Genomic DNA, 11,057 nt, shown 5'->3' on the forward strand with positions numbered 1-11,057 from the left:
AAAGTTAAGATCAAAGAGGTAAAATGACTTGTTCCCAGGCTACACACCTATGGACTGAAAGATCCAGGATTTGAACCCTCCTCCACGTCCATTGAGAGTCTTAATCACTTCCATCGTAGGCATTGCTTTTGCCTCAATACCACTTAGTGACCAAGAACAAAAAGCAGAGGAGGGGCTCTTTTTTTTTAATTTATTGTGCTTTAAGTGAAAGTTTACAATTCAAGTCAGCGTCTCATACAAAAAGTTATACACACATTGTTATGTGACCCTAGTTGCTCTCCCTACAATGTGACAGCACACTCCATCTTTCCACCCTGTATTCCCTGTGTCCATTCAGCCAGCTCATGTCCACTTCTGCCTTTTCATCTCGCCTGCTGACAGGAGCTGCCCACAGAGTCTCCTGTGTCTACTTGAGCTAAGAAGCACACTCCTCACCAGTATCATTTTATATCTTGTAGTCCAGTCTAATCTTAGTCTGATGAGTTGGCTTTGGGAATGGTTTTTTTTTAGTCCAGTCTAATCTTAGTCTGATGAGTTGGCTTTGGGAATGGTTTTAGTTTTGGGCTAACAGAGAGTCTGGGGGCCATGACCTCTGGGGTCCCTTCAGTCTCAGTCAGACCATTAAGTCTGATCTTTTTACTAGAACCTGAGGTCTGCACCCCACTTTTCTCCTGCTCCATCAGGGATTCTCTGTTGTGTTCTCTGTCAGAGCAGTCTTTGGTGGTAGCCAGGCACCATCTAGTTCTTCCTTGTCTCTGGAGGGGCTCTTTTTAAAAGCTTGTCTAGTCCTCCCTGCAGCTCTGTTTACCAGAACTACAACCAAACAGTAGAGACAGCAAGGGGATGATCTCACTCAGGATTCTTGGCTTGCAGGACTGAGATGACCACAGGTGATGTGATCGTTTCCTGGGCTCAGAGATAGAAGAACAGGTAATTAGGGGTGCCCCTGGAAGAATTCCAAGGTGGGAGCCATGAGGAGATACTCCATTTGGGGGAGGCTCCCTCCAGGTTGTTCTCTCATCAGTTGTGGCCTTCTGAGCTATAAGTGAGAGACAGGAGGCTAGACCATTACGTGGGGGGCGATCCTGTCCTCCCCAGCCTATTTATGAGGCCTCCTCGCCCATTGTCAATGGAGCTCTGCCTTGACAGGCAGTTTTCCTTAGAAGTACAGATGTTTACTTTCTCTCTGACTACTGTCTCAATCCCCCCTATTCCCCCACCCCATCCTCAGTCCACGCAAAATATTTTAGGTAATGCCTTCCTTGTTCTGTTGTACACAGGGTTGCTATGAGTCAGAACCGACTCGATGGCACCTAACAACAACTTTCTCAGTCATCATTAGGCAGTTTACTAATACAAACAGTGCCCTACTTTACTAGCTGATTTTTGGGAGTAGACTGCCAGGCTTTTCTTCCTAGTCCATCGCAGTCTGGAAGCTCAGTTGAAACCTATTCAGCATCATAGCAACATGAAAGCCTTCACTGACAGATGGGTGGTGGCATTAGATGCAGTGGCCCGGAATTGAACTGAGTCTCCCACGTGGAAGGTGAGAATTCTACCAACTACCACACTGCCTCATACTGTCCTACTTTATAATGTTTATTTACAGCAATTCCCTCGTGAATGATATTTTCACCCAAAAAACCAAACCCATTGCCATCGAGTTGATTCCGACTCATAGCGACCCTATAAGACAGAGTAGAACTGCCCCCATAGAGTTTCCAAGAAGCGCCTGGTGGATTTGAACTGCAGACCTTTTGGTTATCAGCCGTAGCACTTAACCACTATTCCACCAGGGTTTCTGATATTTTCACAGCACTCTTTAATTGGAGGTGGCGTTATTCCAAAGTCTTATGGGAAAAAAAGAGCCTCAGCCAGTTGAAAATTTCCTCCCAAACTCTTCTTCTCCACTCCATATAGATGCTCAAGACCCTTCAATAGATGCACAGTTCTCTGCACGCTTTCAGCACATATTACCTAATATAAGGATAGGCTCAGGGGCCTAAGACAACTTCTCAGCGGCCTGTCTACACTCCTACCTTGGCCCTCAGTGCTGCCGGTGCTGCCACCCTTAAGGATGAAGACGCATGTACACAACCAAATCCATAGAACCCAAATTGAGAAATAGAAAAACAGCATCTCTCATTTCAGCACTCAGGGACTGCTCCTGCTGACTGCTGTGAAGCCGACCTGCACTGAAGGGCAATGGAGCATGGAGTAGGGGCAGGTAAGAAACTACAGACAGGCCTCTTAGAAAGACCATAGCCACAGGACAGAGGAAATGGCTCAACTCACAGCCCCTAATACAGCAAGCAATGGCCTGGTGGCTCCAGGACCTCAGAATAAAGCATGGGCCTGGTGTGACCACGATAGGTCAGAGACGTGGACATAACCATGTGGGCACATGAGTGGTTGGACTGCACTTCACCCAGTCAACCAGTGTCCAGCCCTATCCTAGGCCGGTGGGGAGATGGGAAGAGAAGCCAAATCTCCATCCTCAAATCACTCATGTCTCAGCAAAACATCTCTTACTTAAAAATAATAATAATAATAATGTTCTGAACATCTACTGTGCGAAAGGCAGTTTATGTCAATGTTCTCATTTAATCCTCACTTGGGAGAGGATATTACCCTTAGAGCCCTAGTGTACCTGAGTCACCTTGAGCTTCTCTTCCTGTAGGAGCCTTCAGGTCATTATTAGCAGGAAGCTGGGAGGGGCAGAGGGGATGACTATACATCTGACTCCAAAACATTAGATGGTAAGAGAGATCTTTATTGAAGGTTTCTTAAGGAGACAAAATGATTGTTACGTCAAAAATCATAACTCGAGACTTCCAAAATATCTGCTGACAACGTCTCTTTCTCCAAAGCCCTCCTCTTTAAGGCAACCCTAACAGCGGGCTTTCCACCTCATTTCTACACCTCCCTCCTCAACACGGAGCCTTGGTGGCACGGTGGTTAAGCGCTATGGCTGCTAACCAAAACGTCAGCAGTTCAAACCCACCAGCAGCTCCTTGGAAACTCTATAGGGCAGCTCTACTCTCCTATAGAGTCACTGTGGGTCAGAATTGACTCAACGGCAATGGGTTTGGTTTGGTTCTCCTCAATATCGCTCACTCCCCACCCACTGCGATGCTCCTCCAAGTACTCCTCCCTCCTAGCTCCTTCATTCTGCTTGTCTCCCTTAACTTTTCTTTCATAGAAAAAAAAAAAATTAGCCTTTCTCTGTGGCCCCAAAACTTGTAAGAAACGGTAAAGCTACAAAAAGAGAGAGAGGGAGAGAACTCACATGACTATGAATCTTTATATTAACAAAGGGTTTGCATGTACATTGTTCCTCGTGAGCCCTCTTCAGACTCACAGTAACCTGTGAGGCAGGTATGACTCTCATCACATTTATATACGAGGCTCACAGGTAAAGTAAGTTACCTGAAGTCTCCAGCTGAAACCCAACGGCTGAAACCATGGCCTCTTTCCTCCATACTACATCTGGCTCCAGAGCTGTAAAAGGCTGGACAAAGCCATCAAATTGTCAGGGACACATTACAGGGTGTGGCTGCCAGAACTGCCACCCCGCTGCCCTGGGGCAGGACTGATAAGCCGTGCCCTGGAGACCAGCTGCCTCAGCAAAGGCAGAAAATACAAGCACTCAGAGACTCCGAGGAAGCAGGGATGTTTGTAATAAATTCCCTCAAAAAAGACCCAGGAAATTGGCTTCTCTCAGGGGATGTCTATCAGAACCAAAGTGGAAGCTGCCTCCTGTGAATTTATGACCAGGGACAGACCGTTAAAATAACCTGGAGTAGCAAACGGGGAAGGCTTTGTGCAAGAGGATATGTGGGTGTGCAGGTTAATGAAATGTCTTTGGGATTAACAAATGTTTTGAAACTTTAAAAAAAATCAGTATTTAAAGTCTGTTAGTGACTTGCTCCAAACCCATGGCTATAAGGCCTCATGCTCTTAAAAATCCATTTTTAATAATTTATGTTTTTTGCTGCTTTTAGATGTAATGTTTGCTTTAGGAAATTTAGAAAAGCCAGACAAGTATAAAGAAGCAAGGGGGAAAAAAAATCACCAGCCTGTCATTAACCGCAAGCAAACAGTGTTACTCTTTTGGTTTATTTGCTTCTAATTATTCCCGGTACATTGTTTTCTATACATAGTTGGTATCACAATGTGTATACTAATGAAATCTTGCTTTTCTCCTCCATTTATCACAAGCATTTCCTGTAAGTGTTCATCAATACATTTATCCATCAGTATTTGTGCCAAAACAAAATACCACAACCTGGGTGGCTTAAAATGACAGAAATGTATTCTCTCATAGTTCTGGAGGCTAGAAGTAAAAAATCAAGATGCCAGCAGGTCTGATTCCTTCCAAGGGCTCTGACAGAGAATCTGTTCCCTGCCTCCCTCCTGGTTTCTGGTGGTTGCTGGCAATCCTTGGCGCTTCTTGGCTTGTAGAGGTATCACCTCCAACATCTGTCTCTGCCTTCACATGATCACCTTCTCCCCTGTGTGTCTGTGTTTCTGCCCAAACTCCCCTCTTCTTATAGAGACACCAGTCATATTGGATTAGGGCCCACCCTAATCCCATTATGACCCCATTAATTACATCTGCAAAGACCCTGTTTCCGAATAAGATCATATTCACAGCCTTTGGGTAGACATGAATTTTGGGAAAACACTATTCAACCCGGTACCCTTGGGTGGTGCCAAGAGTTTGCACTCAACCACGCATTGAAAGGTTGGCAGTTGAATACACCCAGAGGCACCATGAAAGAAAGGCCTGGTGATCTACTTCCGTAAGACTAAAAAAAAACAAACCATACCCATTGCTGTTGAATGGATTCCAACTCATAGTCGACCCTAAAGGACAGGGTAAAACTGCCCCATACGGTTTCCAAGGAGCACCTAGTGGATTCAAACTGCTGACCTTTTGGCTAACAGTCATGGCTCTTAACCACTATACCACCAGGGTTTCCTCCATAAGAGTACAGCCATGGAAAACCCAATAGGGCACAGTCCAACTCTGACACACACGGGGTCACCATGAATCCGAATCACCTCGATGACAACGGGGTTTGTTTGGAAACTCTATGGGGCAGTTCTACTCTGTCCTATAGGGTGGCTATGAGTCAGAATTGACTCGACAGCAACAGGTTTTTTGTGTGTGTGTGTGGGTTAAGAGAGGGTCGAGCCTAGGTCAGGGATATCAACACACATGGGATGGGCCCTACCCTCAAGGAGCTTAGCCAGATTTACAAAATCTCATAATCATTACCTCCAGGAGGATATTCTTACTGTCACTTATTTCTACTTATCCTACGTGGACAGAGATTGCAAAGTGCCTGATTTCAAACAACAATGGCAACAGGAGATACCAGCTCAGTCGATGCTTCCTCCATAATGTCTAGTCTCTCTGACTCCCATCAAACTTCCCTCAACTTCTGTTCTCTCGCATGTGACTCACTGCAACGAGTCTCTCTTCTTTCAGTCACTTGTAATCAATTCGCCAATCTTACTCATACCCCAGGTGCTTTCTTGCCCAAAGATGACTCTTGATATCCCACCTCTACTGAGACTGAGAGTGCCCCGCTTGGAGTCTCTACTGATTCTTCCCTCTATCCAGTCCTATTTTCCTTTCTCCTGCCCAGTTAGCCTCTAAGGCCCATCACATCTAGCCCAGATACAGCCCTGGACCCATCCCATCCCGCCAGCCTCACTGCCACTGCCTTGGTGCGGCACTTCATCACTCTTGCTTGGGTGGTTGCAGGAGCCCTCCAACACTGCTCCCAGTTCAACGTTCATCATCCCTACTGCTGCCAAAGTTGGCAACAGCCATGGTGAAGGGGGCGGCATATTCTCCTTTATGTCAGTCCTAGAGGTTGGCATTCTTCGTGCTCTTTGTGAATTCTGTTCCATTTCCAGCCAGTTCTGCACATGTTGGCTGTGTGAAATAAGAATTAATAGATTAATTATGACATCATAGAATCTCAGAGTTGGATGAGACCTTCGGTATCATTTAATCTACCCCCTTTCCCTCCACCTCCAAATCCATGGCACCTCAGTGCAACACCCCGGAATACTGATCATGTAGCTTTGACTTCCGGGTCCCTGGGTGGCGCAGTTGAGCTCTTGACTACTAACTGAAAGGTTGGTCGTTCATATCTACCCAGAGGCACCTCAGAAGGCAGCCCTGACTATCTGCTTCTGAAAGGTCACAGCCTTGAGAATCCTGTGGGGCAGTTCTGCTCTGCATACATGGGGTCGCCACAAGTTGGAGTTGGCTCAACAGCAACTAATAACAACAAGCTTTGACTTTACTTTTACTGTGGGATTTCATTCCATCACAAAGCAATTGGCTAGATCTAACTTTTTTTTTTTTTTCATTTGCTTTTAAAGAGTATTGAGAGAGCAGAAATCTCCCTTTCTGGACCCCATTTCTGCCCTCCGTTGCCACAGAAAAGTCTTACACTTCTTCCCCATCATAGCATCTCACATCTGAGCTTAGCTCTCCTATGCCCTTAAAGTCCTCTCTCTTAGGCCAAACAGCTGTAGATCCCTCCTTCAATTCTGCTTCTGTATGGCTTCAGATGTTCCTCATCTCTTTGGAATTCCCTTGGTTCACTCCAGTTCATCAGTATGCCTCCTGAGACCTGCCTAGAGCTAGGTAGAAAACCCCAGTGCTGTCTGGCAAGTGCAAGCTGATGGTGGGACCCCTTCCTCCCTCCATTTGCAAGTTGGGCTGGTATCCACACAGTCCCCCACTCTCTCTGTAGTGCAGCAGCCCCGGTTCTGTGACTGACGTAGCCCCGGCCTGCTGATCATTTCCCCTGTGACAGCTGGCAGAGAGTACTGCTCTGCAGAGGGAAGTCAGAGAGAGGGCTAGGCCCAGAGCTGAGAATGTGGCCAATCAAGGCAGGAGGAGGACCCTGGGCATCTAAAGAAGAGAAGAGAAGCTGTCTCAAGGGAAATGAGCATGAAAAGAACATGCAGAATCCATGAGGACAGATCTTGTCCAATTTGTAGAAGCTACGCGGCTATGCGGAAAGAACCTGGGCTCTCGGGACTGAATCCAGGCTCTGCCACTCATAACTCTGTGACCTTGAGCAACCCAAGCCTCAGCTCTTCATTGGTAAGATTTAATTAAGAATGTCTACTTTGCAGAATTGCTGCAAACAGTAGGGATAGGGTCCATAAAGTACTTAGTGTAGAGTCTGGCACGTAGCAAATGCTCAAATATAATAGCTGACACTTATTGAGCACGTCCCAAGCACCATACTAAGCACATTTCAAACATTGTGTGAGTGCTCGCTTCGGCAGCATATATACTAAAATTGGGACCATACAGAGAAGATTAGCATGGTCCCTGCACAAGGATGACGCACAAATCCATGTAGCATTCCAGATTTTTGAAAAAGAAGATAAAAAAGTCATTTAATAACTTTGACAGTAAGCTGAGAGGGTAGATACTATTATTTTTATTATTCATATTTTATAGATGAAGAAACTAAGAGGTAAGTAACTTAACCAGGGTCACACAAGTAGTAAACGGTAAAGCTGGATTCTTAACCAAGGCATTTGACTAATTACTGTAAACTGATGGATGCTCAGTGCTAAATTCTGGTGACTTAGATATTCAACCAGGAGGAGTATGCCTTTGTTTATTGTGCTTTTCACACATGTATTTTACACAGCACTCTCCAAAGAGAGCCAGTGTTTTATGAGAGAGACCACACAACACACAGTGTACCAGTCTAGGAGTCAGTAGGCCTGGTTTTATTCTCAACTCTCAAGTCCTAGCTTGGACATCTCAGTCAAAGCACTTCCTCTTTCTGGCTCTCAGCTAACTACTTTATAAAATGAGGACCAAAAAAAAAAAAAAAAATCAAACTCATTGCCTTTGAATCGATTCAGACCCATAGCGACCTGTAGGTATAATCTAATCTGATGTGATACAATCATCTTCTGTAATGCAAACTAATGTGATGTAACCAATCAGTTGAGGTTATGTGTTGTAGGGTGGATCAATACAACTAAGGCCCTGATTTGGACTTTTAGCTTACAAAACTGTGAGAAAATAAATCCCTCTTCTTTAAAGCCACCCACTTGTGGTATTTGTGTTACGGCAGCATTAGGAAACTAAGAAACTAACCCTGAGTAGCAGAACCACCTACAGCAGGCTTTGGGGTCAAGTAGAATGCAGCTTGATCCCTTCCTAGCTTTTTACTAGGAAATGCTGGTGGTATAGTGGTTAAGAGCAACAGCTGGTAATCAAAAGGTCAGTAGTTTGAATCCATCAAGTACTCCTTGGAAACTCTATGGGTTAGTTCTACTCTGTCCTGTAGGGTTGCTATGAGTCAGAATCAATTCAATGGCAATGGGTTTGGTTTGGGTTTTAACTTTTTACTGGTCAGATGGTTTCGAGAAAGGCTCTTAACTTCTCTGAGCTTGTGAAATGGTGTCATGGAAAATATCTGTCAATTTAGCTGGGCCATGATTCTCAGTACTGTGTGATTGCCCACCACTTTATGTGATTGTCCACCATTTTAATTGATTTTCTTATACGTTGTAAATCCTATCAGTATGATGTAACAAAATGGATTAGCGGCAGTTATATTGATGAGGTCTGCAAGATTAGGTAGTGTCTTAAGTCAATCTCTTTTGAAATATAAAAGAGAGAAGCAAGCAGAGAGACATGGAGACCTCATACCACCAAGAAAGTAGCATGGGAGCAGAGCCCGTCCTTTGGCCTGAGGTCCCTGTGCTGAGATGCTCCCAGACCAAGGGAGGACTGATGACAAGGATCTTCCTCCAGAGCCAACAGAGGGAGAAAGCCTTCCCCTGGAGCTGACACCCTGAATTCGGACTTCTAGCCTACTGGACTGTGAGAGAATAAACTTCTATTTGTTAAAGCCATCCACTTGTGGTATTCCTGTTATAGCAGCACTAGATGACTAAGACAAATGGGGTACTATATTTCTTGAAGGATTACAGTAAGGATCAGCAATGATGTTATGCACGGTGCCTGGCATCAGGTCATCAAATATGTACTCAAAAGACAGTAGTTAATATAATTATTAGATGTGAACTCAGTCAAAAGGAGGTGAACAACTTTTTTAACCCTAGGGCCAATTCAGAAAAAAATTCAAATTATTATGGCCTTGCATAAGAAACCTCCTCCTCCTTAATAAGCTTTTCTTCTTTCTTCTTTTAAGCCCATTAAAAATTAAACATTGTAATTGTGGTTACCTAATCTATGAAATATGTGCATGTCGGTGCAAAAATTAGCATGGCTTTTTAGTCTCTAGAAGAGACATGCTCACATCTGCCTCACTGAAAAAGAAGTAGCCTGGAGATAGCTTTCTCATTTTTAACCCTGAAATTATGGGCCCTGGGCCACTCCGGGAGCTCGGGGTCACAGGAGGATCTTGTCTTAGTGGTTGCTCATCTCTATGTGAGAAAAGCCTAAGGTCTATAGGGAAATCTTACTGTATTCATAGAATATCAAAGTTCATCCCACTTTCCTGCTGAGGAAATGGACACCAGAGTGAAAAACCTCCCCTGCATTTCGCAGTCACAGAGCCAGGAACAAACACTTTCTGCTTTCACACACTCTTCAGTTTAAAGATATGGCTAAGAACCCTTGTGTGCACGTGTGTGCTTCTTGGGAGTGAAAGGCAGGAGGAGACAGGACCCCAGGCCTGGAGGAGCCCACAGGATGGAGAAGCAATTGTCACCGACAGACAGCAATGAGGGAACAGCTCAAGACTCTCTATGATTCAGAGCTAAGTTGGGCAGCCCAAGCGCCAAGTAAACTCCATGTGTTACTGTTGTTGGGTGCTGTCAAGTTGATTTTGACTCACGACGACCCCATGTGACAGAGTGGAACTGCCCTATAGGGTTTTCATGGCTGTAGTCTTTGTAGAAGCAGACTTCCAGGTCTTCCACAGAGCGGCTGAGTGAATTCAAACTGCCAACCTTTCAGTTAGCAGCCCAGTGCTTTGTTCACTATTCTTCCTCCAGTTCCTAGAACAGTTCAGCTGAGGCAGTGTGTACAATTAATGGACTCTGGAATCACAGTGGCTGGGATTGAATCATAGCTCACTCAAGGAATAGCTGACTAATGTTGGGCAAGTTATCTAACTTCTCTGTGTCTAAATTTTCCCATGGGTAACGAGCCCTGGTGGTGCAATGGTTACGCACTCAGTTGCTACCCAAACGTCAGCAGTTTGAACCCACCATCGGCTCCACAAGAGAAAAGACCTGGTGATCTCCTCCCATTAAGATTATAGCCTAGAAACCCTACGAGGCAGTTCTACTCTGTTCTACAGGGTTGCTGTGATGGGTATCGACTCAACAGCACATGACAACAAGAACAAGGCATGGATAGTATTGTAAACATGGAATGAGATAATCCATGTAAGATGCTTTAGAAAGAATGAGCACAGAGCAAATACTCAATAGACATTAGCCATAATTATTAGAGTAAGTTTTTAACCATGTGCAGCTACATATTTGACATGCCATCTCTGATTTTTTGCCAATTTGGCAAAGCTACGATGCCCAGTTGCTTGGTCAAACACTAGTCTAGATGTTGCTATGAAGGTATTTACATGCGATTTAACATTTAAATCAGTTGACCTTAAGCAAACAGATTGCCCTTTACAAGGTGGGTGAGCCTCATCCAATCAATTGAAGACCTTAAGAGCAAAAACCTGAGGTTTCCAGAAGAAGAAGTTTCTGCCTCAAGACTGTAGCACAGGCATCCTGCCAAGGTTTCCAGCCCACAGCCTGGCCTATTGATTCCAGACTCAAGATTGCTGGGGTTTCTAGCCTGTCATCTGTCCTATAGATTTTGGACTTGCCAGGCCCCATAATCCTATGAGCTAATTCCTTAAAATAAACCTCTAGATAGATAGATAGACACTTTATTGGTTCTGTTTGTCTACAGAACCCTCACTAGTACTCTATTAAATGAACAATTTCTTTCATAAGGGTCAGCACAAAGCTGGTTCCTCTGAGGTAGAGGTTAAAGATGTCCCAAATGTCCA

General features: G+C 44.7%; 1 non-coding gene across 1 annotated transcript; it reads left to right on the forward strand.

Moving 5' to 3' along the window:
* Positions 1-7,310: 7,310 nt before the first annotated feature.
* On the forward strand, positions 7,311-7,417 carry LOC111751455 (U6 spliceosomal RNA). Its single transcript, XR_002786574.1, has one exon. It is a non-coding gene; the product is annotated as a U6 spliceosomal RNA (small nuclear RNA).
* Positions 7,418-11,057: the final 3,640 nt, after the last annotated feature.

The sequence above is a fragment of the Loxodonta africana genome, chromosome 1 (assembly GCF_030014295.1).
Source record: "Loxodonta africana isolate mLoxAfr1 chromosome 1, mLoxAfr1.hap2, whole genome shotgun sequence".
Classification (NCBI taxonomy): Eukaryota; Metazoa; Chordata; class Mammalia; order Proboscidea; family Elephantidae; genus Loxodonta; species Loxodonta africana.